The sequence below is a fragment of the Nicotiana sylvestris genome, chromosome 3 (genome assembly GCF_000393655.2).
Source record: "Nicotiana sylvestris chromosome 3, ASM39365v2, whole genome shotgun sequence".
NCBI lineage: Eukaryota > Viridiplantae > Streptophyta > Magnoliopsida > Solanales > Solanaceae > Nicotiana > Nicotiana sylvestris.
Window position 1 is genome coordinate 17,291,219 of NC_091059.1, and position 13,339 is coordinate 17,304,557.

The following is a 13,339-nucleotide window of genomic DNA, read 5'->3' on the forward strand; positions in this document are numbered from 1 at the left end:
ATCGGGGAATCGAGATCAATCCCGACAAGATCAAGGCCATAGAAGATATCACCATGGTGGACAATGTCAAGAACGTTCAAAGGCTAACCGGGCGCATAGCCGTCTTGGGTCGGTTCATTTCAAGGTCCTCCAATAAGAGCCATCGATTCTTCTTGTTATTGAAAAAGAAGAAGAATGAAGAATAACTTCTCATGGACCACGGAGTGCCCCCAAGCTTTGGAAGAACTAAAACGGTACCTTTCGAGTCTACCTTTAATTCATACTCCGAAGGCAAACGAGCACCTATACTTTTACTTGCCGGTATCCGAGATAGAGGTAAGTGGAGTCTTAGTCCGGGAATAAGAAGGTATGCAATTTTCTATATATTATGTTAGTAGGAAACTAGGTGAGGCTGAAACAAGATATCCACACCTAGAAAAATTGGTGCTCGCTTTGCTAAGCCCCTCTAGGAAGTTAAGGCCATATTTTCAGTGCCATTCTATATGTGTCGTAATTACTTACCCATTGAGTAATATAATGCACAAACCCGATCTCTCTGGACGATTGGCCAAATATGCCATGGAAATTAGCGGGTACGATATTGAATATCGACCCCAAACCGCCATTAAGTCTCAAATTTTGGTAGACTTCGTAGCCGACTTCATGCCAGCCTTAATACCCGAGGTCGCAAAATAATTGTTATTAACCTTGAGGACCTCCTCGGGGATCTGGACCCTATTTATGGATGGTGCATCGAACGCAAAGGGGTCCAGACTCGGCATCGTGTAGAAGCCGCCCTTAGGTAACGTAGTTAGGCAGTCCATTAGAACGGTTAAATTGACTAACAATAACAACGAGTATGAGGCCATGGTTGCAGGTATCGAACTGGCTAAAAGCCTGGGGGCCAATGTGATCGAAACTAAATGCCTCCTTGTTGTAAGTCAAGTCAATGGGAGGTTCGAAGTGAAAGAGGAACGAATGCGAAGATACCTGGATAATCTACAAGTAATACTACATCGATTCAAGGAGTGGCCCTTGCAACATGTACCCCATGATACATATAGCGAAGCCGATGCTTTAGCTAGGGTCGTCGGTTGATGACAATGAATTCAATCGGGAATGGTCGTACAACTCATGAAATAGGTAGTGGAAGAAGGCCACATTGAGATCAACTCGACAAGCTTAACCTGGGACTGGAGAAACAAGTATATAGATTACCTGAAGACCGGGAAGTTGTCCTCGAATCCTAAAGAATCGAGAGCTCTACACACAAAGGTGACGAGGTTCAACCTCTCCGAGGATAACATCCTATTTAGAAGAACGTTCGACGGCCCACTCGCCATATGTCTAGGACCGTGAAACACCGAATATGTTTTGAGGGAAGTTCACGAAGGCACATGCAAGAACCATCGGGGGCCGAATCGTTGGATCGTAAGATAATCAGAGCTGGCTATTACTGGATCGACATGGAGAAAGTTGTGAAGGAATTCGCACGGAAATGCGACGGCTGTCAGAGGCACACATCGATGATCCATCATCCCGTGGAGATTCTGCATTCGGTCTTGTTGCCTTGGCCATTCATGAAATGGGGAATGGCCATTGTCAGTCCCCAGCCATGGCCACCTGGTAAGGCTCAATTTATATTATTTTTGATTGACTATATTTCTAAATGGGTTGAGGCTCAAGCATTTGAGAAAGTCAGAGAAAAAGAAGTTATTGATTTTATTTGGGACCACACAATATGTCGGTTCGGGATGCTAGCCGAGATCGTATGTGACAAAGGGAAGCAGTTCATCTGCAGTAAAGTAAGCAAATGTTTCGAGGACCATAAGATAAAAAGGATCCTGTCAACACCTTATCAGCCTAGTGGGAACGGGCAAGCGAAGTCTACAAACAACACCATGCTCCAAAACCTTAATAAAAGGTTGACCAAAGCCAAAGGAAAATGGAAGCAAATTTTTCCCTGAGTCCTATGGGCATACCGTATGGCCTCAAAGTCTAGTACCGGGGCCACCCCATTTTTGTTGGTCTACATGCCGAAGCACTAATACCGGTCGAGGTAGGAGAATCGAGTTTCAGGTTCTGATATGCTATCGAAGAGTCAAACAGTGAGGCCATGAGCACGAGCCTAGAACTAATGGATTAAAGACACGAGGCCATCCTCGTACGGTTGGACACCCAGAAGAAACCGATTGAAAGATATTACAATCGAAGAGCCAACCTCCGACACTTCAATATCGGGGACTTGATGTTAAGAAAGGTGACACAAACACCCAGAATTTGAATGAAGGGAAGCTAGGACCAAATTGGGAAAGTCCATATCGAATTATCGAGATTACCGATAAAGGTTCGTATAAACTCGAAGCGGGGAATGGTGAGCGACTACCGAACAACTAGAACGTGACCCACTTAAAACGATACTACTGCTAAGGTACAACCCCCCTCATATCTTTTTTTATATATTACGAATTGGACTAACTTGCAGGCAACAACCAAAGGACGATGTAGTTGTGAGGCCTAAAAGCACACGTTGCACTCTTTTTCCCTTAAACCGATTTTGTCCCAAATGGGTTTTCCGACAAGGTTTTTAATGAGGAAACAATGGATCGTGCTAACTTAGAATCAAAAACTGGTTATGAACCAAAGTCGATGGTCACATCATCAGTATCCAAGCCCTATCGACGATCGACCTAGAATATTGGGGGCCATCACCTTCGGGTAATGATTTATAGTAAGGAAGGAAATTTTGTGCTTGAACAGTCTAGGCTCAGTGGATAGGATTTATTGTAGGGGCCAAGCGGTCAAATGAATCGTTCCTGCATAGACCACCTAAGCCATAACACGAAGTTTGTACACACTTACAATCTTGTATATTACGCACAAAAATGAAAGAAAGTTTCTACCTTGTAGATACATATTTTGTCCCTAAAGACTAATACATTTTGTTCCTTAAGGATATCGAACCCAAGGGTTGCCTCTATCCGGATCCACTAGATCACCCCCATTCGAGGACTGTCGTCCAATAAAAACTCAAACAGCTCGAGCTATCGAAGCTCGGAGGAACAAAAGTCTATTAGGCAGTTCCTAAACTTAAAAGGCTACGGCCACCCCCACTCGAGGACAGTCGTCCAAGATAGCTTGGACGGCTCGTGCTATCGAAGCCCAGAGGTACAAAGCCTGTTAGGCAATGCCTGAACTTAAAAGGCTACGACCACCCTAAAATGGCTCGGAGAGGTCCGAAGCCCGTAATCAAAACATAAGGCCTTCAAAATTCTAAACTTGTTAGAAGATTACCCTCGGCAAAATTTTAATCAAAAAATATTTAAACAAGTATCTCGGGGAAACTTCCAGTAATTCCAAGCCCCTATAAGTTTTAAGCAAAACTTGCATCGGGGACAAGTCTTATTTGAGCCTCTGAAAATCGGCTTATTGCAACATCTAATTCCATACCAGGGCATTTTAAATCTTTGCAATGAAAAGATGGTAAACTCGAAAATCACCGAAAGGGAAAAAACTTTATAAACATTTCAAAATGTCTTTACAAAGGCCAATAAAAACGGCCTCAACAAATGTATAAAATGCAAAAACAAAGAAAAATTCCTAAGGCACCTACGTCTGATATTCACCAGAAGCCGCCTCGTCACTAGAGTCGTCGGGGTCTTCTCCATCTTCGGATTCGTTGAGACCTCAGAGCCTTCATCATCCTCAAGTTCAGCCAACTTCTTGGCCTCAATATCGAGCCTTTACACCTCTTCAATCTAACCTGAGAGGTCAAAACATTGGGCATGGATTTCCTCGAGGGTCTCTGTATATGACAACCACTCCATGTATTCAACGGTGACTTTTAGGCGGGCCTCGACTTCCTCGACATCGGCCCTGTACTGGGACACCATCTCTTCAGCATCAACCCTGATTGTTTCCGACTCGAACCTCGTTATTTCGAGCTCTTTGCCAAGGGTATCTCGTTGACCTTTGAGCTTGGAGGTCCTCGATTTATCTAGCACGTGCTTCGACTTTCTCTTTCGCCACTCGGAGTTGGATCTCTTCCAATACCAGCTGCTCCTTGGCGATCTCCTTTTCCGAAGCCAGCTAGTCCATTTTTCCCTTCAAGACATCGGCTATGGCCTAGACCTCATTCATTTCAGCCCGGAGTTGGTCGATCCGGTCAATCTTCTGCTGGACCTGTGATATTTGGTCATTAGTCACCATGTCTAAGTCATCATCGCTAACCTTGAAAATCTTTACCTGTTTCGATTAGTTGGCATGCTCCTTCTGAGCTGCATCCAACTCGTCCCGGAGATTCTTGACGGCCCCTTCGTGTTGCTTGCTGAGAAGCTTATACATATCTCTTTTCTTAGCAAGCTCCCCGGTCTCGGCTTGAGCTAGTTAACCTTAGCCCAGTATTGAAGAAATCTTTCATGATAGGGTACCGAGTCTTGTAAAAATATAAAGGGGGAAGACGTGAGAAATATCAAGAACTAAGGTAGAGGATGAAAGAGCGTACTGGTGCCTTACCCGATTCAACACTTGTTGTGCTTCCTTGAACAGGCACGGTACGCCCACCTTATTCATTTTCACCTAGTCTTTTTCCATTACCAGGCACCGACAGTAACTCGCTACTCCTACGGGAGAGGAAAGAACTTGGGCATCCTCCAGGACGATGATGATTATTGACCTCTTACGGCCGGGATCTGTACTCGGGGTAGGAAACTAGTTGATCAACTTTGGGCTTGAATTCAGCCCATCGGTCTTTGAAGACGACTGCTTCCTCGGCACCTCCAAGTTGTCCAACCCGGTAAAGTCTTCCAAAACAGCCGAGTCCACACCCTTGAAAAAGGACTTCCATTGGGATCGACGAGGGGCACCTCGTTACCGGGTGCTATGTTATTGTTCTTGCCATGGTGGCCGAATTCAGCATCCACGTTCAGAGGGGCAGACTAGGAGTTCGGCATTTCAGACTTTAACCTGAAATCAAAAGTACTCCAAAGAACAAGTGTAAATAGGGTGTGTTATAGAAGTTTGTATCAAACAGCCACTATTATCCTTAGCCCGCGGTGGGCGCCAAACTGTTTACACTCAAAATCGGATAATAATTAAATTTGTAAATGATTTTAAGGATACGTGGTTTAATTCAACACAAAGCAACTGACGAAGTAAATAATGAATAAACAAAGATAGAATAAATTCAGACCACGCGATTGAGATAGTTCAAGTCTCAGTGAAATGATCGACCTTGACCCGGACTCACCAAGATCAACCCTAATGAATAAGAAAGATAGCTAATAGCAGAGAAACTAATGCTGTATTGCCTTGAAATGCGAGTTACAATGTGTTTTACAAGTAATCATACCCCCTTTATATAGTAGGAAAATCCAACATTAGGTACAACTCTATAAAAGGTAAAAATCTCCTTATTAACTGATTGCCAATTTCTTATCGGTACGTGCTGAGAGTTGAACTCGAAAGTGAGAATTCTAGATTCGTAGATAGTATTCAATTGTTGATCAAGCAATTAACTAATTAAGCGTAAGATTGAATAAATAAACTAATATGATAAATCAAGAAGGCAAAATTAATATCCGAATAACAATAGTCATGAAAGAACCACAACCCTAGAACGTGAAGTTTAGCTCCACATAGACATGGTAGCAAAACAAAAAATCATACAAAGAAATATAAAAATTACTAAGGTTGGTGGAACAAAAGATGAAACCTGGCCTCCATGGCGGCTCTGTGCTCTCTCTTGGTCAAAAGTTACTCTCAAAATCGTCCTCCCGTCTAAAATAGATTTAGAACCCCTTTTATACAAGTTGGGACTGTGTAGGGCCGAAATAACTAAGTCCCTGACGAAATAGGACAAGTCCCAATTCGAGCGTCCATGGCAGCGCCTGGTGCTGGCCCTGGCGCTAAAGTTAGTACGCTTTTGCCTTCAATTTGCTCTAAGCGCCTGATGCCTTCTTTCATTGTTGCTTATTTCCATTTTTCTTGTCCTTCACTTGGGGGGGGGGGGGCAAACACCAAAAGGTGTCCCCCCATTGTCTCCTTTTTTATTTTTCTATTTTTTTCTTCCGTGTTTTATTTAATTTTGCTCTAAAATGTTTTAGTTAAAATATAATATTAAGCACAACATAATGTAATTAATACTCAAAAGATGATTAAAAGTTCTATAATATGAGGCAATAATGGTTAAATATATGTATTTATGGCCGAACATCAACACCCCACACTTAAACTCTTTCTCGTCCTCGAGTAAGCCAACAATTCACACTATTCTTGAACGCTTTATATTTACACATTTTAAACACACTACACCAATGATCATGGTTGATAACAATAATTAAATTGTAGCATATGCAATCGCTTATACTTTCCTTTACTTATGCCATTCTTCAAAAATATTCACAACAAAGACAACGTGCTCATAACAATCCTAGCCTTAAAAACCGACTCAATGTCACAATGCACTCATGGCTTTTATACCCAACATCATAGAGAAGCCTAATAATGTTACCCATCCCTCGTGAAACTGTGTACCCTTACAACAAGAACAATAGAGTAATTTAAATCCACATATTCGTATCTCATGATCAAATATAGTTTAAAGAGTCACATATATCAAAGAAAATCTCCCACTCTAACAAAAGAAGTCACATGCATGCAGTTAATACCATAGGCTTGCCCATAATGTAAATCTCTACTAATGTAGGCTCGCTCGATCTAAAATCAATTAGGACTTTTTCGTGGTTGTAATGTGGGCTAAGGGATGGGTAAGATATATTTAGGAATAATGGTTTACCCTCTTAAGCACTTTAACACATTACAAAACTAACTTTAAGCACAAATTCTCTCAATCCAACTTCAACTTCATAAACAATATCACCTCCACAAATATTCCCTTTTCTTTAAGAACTATCGTCATTTACACTCCAACAAAAACAAGATATTTATTCATCTACATTTTTTCTCTTCTTTTCAGATTATTCTTTTTTCCTTTTTCACTTTCTGGTAGTGGTGTATTATTTTACAAAACAAGTGCACCCTTATTTCTTTCATTGGTTTCACTCAAAAACCACCCCGCACTTAGTCCCTTCTTACTTCTTTTAGCGCTCATTTCACAATTAAAGTGCTTTAAGAGGTAAAAGGATCAAAACAATATCAATTAAGAACAAAGAGTATAGGCTTATAATGTGGGTGCCAAATAAAAGTCTGTAGGCTCAAAAGGGTTAACTAAGGATAAATTTTATTCATGATAAGCGATAAAGCTCAAAAAAAGATCAAATAAAGCCTAAAATCATTTTTTAAACCGAGCATCACGTAAAATTTCGTTTCAACTCACATACAGGGAAAGTTCCAGACACAAGTATAATACATGGACTACACAAAAACCTCACTACACATGACACGTGACTCACTAAGGATAGTCACATTCCGACTCTCAAACTAATACAAGCATTCATGGAGCACGAGATATTGAGCATTAAACACAAAGTGAACATAAGTCAAGTGAATGAGACATAGGCGTCACAAGACATGCTATCCAACTAAACAAGGCATCATCAATAATTTCAAATTATCGGGAAGATACTACATATGCTAAAGCCTAAATATGCTATTATCAAACAAGTCAAGGTCACCTAGGAATCTCATCTTTCTTCCATTTATTCTCTGAAGTCTAACCTACTCTAAAAATAAAAAAAATTACTACTCGGTTCAAACTACATCCCATGGAAAAGAACCGAGGCACAAAGAAAAATCACGTGGGATTATTACTACCTAAAGTAAGCTAAAAGATATGTTTTTGTGTTTTTTTATTTTTCATTTTTAAGACTTTAATCCCTCAAGAAAACTGCCTAGGAGATCCATCGTCGGGAAAAGTTCAATTTTTTTTTTCTATTACTATTACTACTACACCGTTAATTCTACTAACTGTACAATTTAAAATAAGAAGTTAGCTAACAATAAAAAGATAATATACTAATATAATACTATACAAACCATATCGAATCTTCCGCCCACACTTAAAAGAGTGTAGTATCCTCAATGCACAAATAAATCAAAAATAACAAGGGTGAACAAGAAAATCCTTGAAAGGCCAAAGGCCGAAGCAATAGCAGCTCACGAGGTACTCAGACTTCTCTCAAGGATGGTCCTTTGTGCGGGTACCTCTCAATAGTTCCAGCCATTTGGCTCACTTTTGCATACTTCCTATGGCTTTGCTTCATCTTCTCATAATTTTACAAAATAAAACAACACGATAAAAATAATAAAAAATATTAAACAAAAATAAAATAAAGCAGTAAAGATGGGTTGCCTCCTAAGAAGCGCCTAATTTAACGTCGTGGTACGACGTTAACTACTTTTTTCTCCATCTCGAACTTATGAATTGTATCCTTAATATGACATCCAGTCTGTGGCTATGCTCCAGTGGTGGGTCTACAAAGATAACCAAGCAAAATAATAAAATTTTCATTCTACACTTATCGGCCTTTAGATGAGGAGTATAATTTTTTCTTTTCGGCACAACAATTTCAAGAATATAGGCACTTTCATCCTCACCTTTTGACTCCCTCATAGGCTCAGATAACTCGATTACTATCTTACTATCTAAACACAATGTGGAAAAATGATTGGAATGAGGTCTAATGCGCCTTAAATTATGAATTTGACTACTATTTACATTCTCATTTATACACATACTCAATTCTCCCAAAGTAATATTATCTACTCACTCATATGACTTTAAAGTACTATTCTCAACATTGGCATCCTCAAGAAAAACATGGTCTAATGATTGGTATTCTCGCTTTAGCTCCTCAATTTGATCTAGAAGATTTTTTTCAGTTTCACACAACTCATCGTTAAATTGTTGGGCATTACACGCATCAACCTTTGCACTAAATTCTGCATCCAAGTTATGCACACCCAAGCTAAAAGTGTCAATTTCATATGCAAGCTCAACTCTCTCCTTAGACTAATTATTCATCAATGTTGTTAGAAGACAACATTGTTACGCATATTCCCTAAAGCGATAATATTCGTCACAATACCAACCCTTACTCCCAAAATCAAATTCAGACTTCCAAGAAGCCAGGTCATGACAAGCCCAAAAATACGGGCTATAAAAGTCTTCCATCAACCAAACATCTTCATCAATAACATTTCCTCCGTACATTTCATCCCCAGATATCATGCTGAGAGAACTAGAAACACACTAAGAAAAAAAATCAAATAATTATCAAAATAAAAATATTTACCCAAAAAACCACACTTGTAAAGATAAAAGAAAAAGTCTAATATAGGAGAACAGCTAATTTCTAAGTCCCCGACAATGGCGCCAAAAACTTGTTGCGGCCAAACGTACACGCAAGTATACACGGTCGTCAAGTAATAAAGTGACTAAAAGTCGGATGTCGAACCCACGAGGACTTGTGATTAACTATTAACTAAATTAGACTATCCGAATTATCTAAACAAGGAATAAACCCAAAAGAAGTGATGTTAAAGTAATTAAACTAAAAGAAAATACCGAATGAATTCTAAATAGTGGAAGAGCATATTTTTATATTATCAATGTGATGAAAATGATCTAAGGTTATGTGCTATCTAACATTCCTATTGTATTCTTCAATTGAATTGACTAACTAATTTATCTAATTTATTGGTTAACAGGGTTAATATTGCTCATAAGAATCTGTCGAGTTCTTACTCGCCTATTCAAGCTAACCAAATGCCTATATGTCTATGGAACTAGAACTAACAAGAACACATTTATAATTTATGTAAATCAACCAAGCAAGACAATTAGGTATATGTCTATCCTAACTGCGAATTTGTTCGCCGATGCCCAGATTCAAGAATTTGCTCTACTCAATCTTATATGCAATATAGAATTCCTACTTTCGAGTTCAACTCTAGATTCGTAGATAGTATTCAATTGGTGATCAAGCAATTAACTAATTAGGCGCAAGATTGAATAAATAAACTAATATGATAAATCATGAAAGGCAAAATCAATATCCGAATAACAATAGTCATGACAGAATCACAACCCTAGAACGTGAAGTTTAGCTCTACATAGATATGGTAACAAAACAATAAATCATACAAAGAATCATAAAAATTACTAAGGTTGGTGGAAGAAAAGATAAACCCGGCCTCCAAAGCGGCTCTGTGCTCTTCCTTGGTCAAAAGTTACTCTCAAAACGTCCTCCCCCCTCCAAAAAGGGTTAGGACCCCTTTTATACGAGTTGGGACTGTGTAGGGATGAAATAACTAAGTCCCGGGCGAATAACGACAAGTCCCGATTCGAGCGTCCAGGGCAGCGCCTAGCACTGGCCCTGCACTAAAGTCAGTACGCTTTTTCCTACAATTTGCTCTAAGCGCCAGATGCCTTCTTTCATTGTTGCTTATTTCCATTTTTCTTATCCTTCACTTGGGGGGAGGGGGGCAAACACCAAAGGGTGTCCCCCCATTTCTCTATTTTTTTTTCTTTTTTCTTCCGCATTTTATTTAGTTTTGCTCCAAATTTTTTCATCTTCACACTTCTTTATTCCAAATTGGGTCTTGGCCTCCCGTTACCATGGCTTATCATGTCGGGGACCGGGACGTACTACGAGATCGCTTTTACCCGTATACAATAGTTATTCTAAAATATCAAATATTTGAAAATAAATTAAATTATATTTATTAAAAGAGTAATATCCAGGACCAAGGTCTACAATTCAATAGGCAGTGATTGAACTCTACTTAAGTGACATCAGGTCAATTGCGGTCCAGTTAAGCTTCTTTACTTTCTAATAATGTTGAAAGTACAAAAGGATTAGAGGAATGTAGGTATTTGGTTTTGGAATACTTCACATTGAAAAGGTCCAACTCTGAATCAAGTAAATTGACCTGTAAGACGAGCCAGGGGCATTGGCACAGTGGGTATTTCAAATATTGGAGGAAACCTTGGCAGCGGCTGATACGATTATGCCACATGGGGGTGTTATACTAGAGCAGTGGTAATGTCTTGGCATTTAGTAAAGCTTTAAAGAAGACACAAATCACCACTAATTTATATACCAAAAAAAAAATTGATTCGCCGTCACGAAATTATGAGTTGTTTGATGAAAAAAATAAAGAGAAAAAGGCCAAAAAAGCCTTTTAATTATAGGAAATAAAATAATTTTATCCTTATTTTGAATTTAGTCTCAAATAATACCCTTGTCATCAGTGGATTAGCTCAAATTTACCCCTTAATTATGGGAAATCAAATTTACCCCTTAATTATGGGAAATAGAATAAATTTGTCTTCCAATGAATTTTGTCCCAAATATGCTCTTATTGTAAGTGAAATTGCTCAGATTTTGCTCTCAAAACTAACATACTGTTGAGTTGTGTCTCACATCGGTGGGTTATGGGTATTTTGGTCTCCTTATATGGTCTTGGACAATCCTCACATCACAAACTAGCTTTTGGGATTGGGTTAGGCCCAAGCTCCATTCTTATCATGGTATTAGAGCCAGGCCCATCCCAATTTATTATTACCGATGTTAGGCCCCTATTTATATTGTCCAAGCTCCAATTGCAAGCCTGGGCGTGGAGGGGGGGTGTTGAGTTGTGTCCCACATCGGTGGGTTATGGGTATCTTGGCCTCCTTATATGGTTTTGGGAAATCCTCACCTCACAAGCTAGCTTTTGGGGTTGAGTTAAGCCCAAGGTCCAATCTTATCATGGTATTAGAGCCAGACCCATCCCAATTTAGTGTTACCAATATTGGGCCCCCATTTATATTGTCCACGCTCCAGTTGCAAGCCTGGGCGTGAGGGGGGTGTTGAGTTGTTTCCCACATCAGTGGGTTATGAGTATCTTGGTCTCCTTATATGGTCTTGGGCATTCCTCACCTCACAAGCTAGCTTTTGGGGTTGAGTTAGGCCCAAGGTCCATTCTTATCACAAACCTCCTTTATCTTATTGTTACCCATTTAAATTACATATTTTATCATTGAGATGGTGTTCCTGTTGGGGTTTTAGTTTTAAGTATATTAAATGCTTAAAAGACGGTGAATGGAAAATGGAGGAAAACAAAATTTTTAAGTGAAATTTTAAGTCTCCCCTCCCCGGCAAAGGGATATTGTCCCATATTGGAAGAGGGGGAGGTTTTTTATGGGTATATAAGCAATTGCTCTTCTTCTAACTCTTAAAGAATTGAGAAGAAGGCAAGCTTCGCGCCATCGTCGTCGTCGCTCGCTCGGCTTCGGCTTCGGATTCGGATTTGGTCAAATGATTCATTGATTGATTAATTTTTTGGACCAAATTTATTTGTTAATAATAAAATATTAACAGAAATGTTATTAAATATCTGTCTTAATAACAAAAATATTAATACTAAAATCCAATTTTCCGTTTTCTGTTTTGGTAACAAAAAATTAATTACCCTCTTCAATTTTCCCTCTTTATTGTTGAGTAAATAGCCATTTATGTTATGATATTTATGCTATGGCCATTTTGCATAAACAGTCATTTTGAAGAGTTGCACCTCTTTAGATTTCAGCCCAACATTGGCTATAAATACAAGTCCATTCTACTCAGAATTTCTATACAATTTTCTGAGTTTCTCCTCTTTCTTTTGCATACTTTTAACATCAAACAAAGCAACAGTAAGTGTGATTTGCTACCGAACTTTGTGTTCGCTGAAACACTAAGGTTTGAAGTACCACTACACCAGTGTGTAATTTGTTCTATCCTGGGAGGAAATAATCCACAACCTTGGGTACTAGGAAGGGATTAAATTCTTTAAGGAAACACTGTGAATTCAGTGGGCTCGGATTAAATTCTATTTCTGTTTTTCATTTCTGTTTATGTTAATTTATATTTCTAGAATTATTTTACAAATACAGTTTATTAACAAGCTTAAGGAATTTAATTCTGTATTTGTGTTATACTCACTATTTCTGGAGAGTAAAACCTTTGTGGTTTTGTACTCTATTGGACATTAAAATCTACGTGATTTTAACGTTTGTGTCACTCTTTTACAAAAATGATGAATAATAATGGAAACCAAGTTGTTTCGATGGCAACTTCCAATGCCTTAACGAGCCGAACAACACCGGCAGCATTGGCACCGACGGAGAAACCCAGAAAATTTTCAGGGATTGATTTCAAGCACTGGCAAAAGATGTTCTTCTACTTGACTACTCTATGTCTCCAGAAGTTCATCAAGAAAGATGTTCATATGCTGTCCGATGAAACTCCAGAAACTGAACGCTTTCTCGTGATTGAGGCGTGAAAGCATTCAGATTTTTTGTGCAAGAATAATATTCTAAGCGGGTTGGAGGATGCTTTGTATAACGTCTACAGTGGCGTGGAAACGTCAAAAG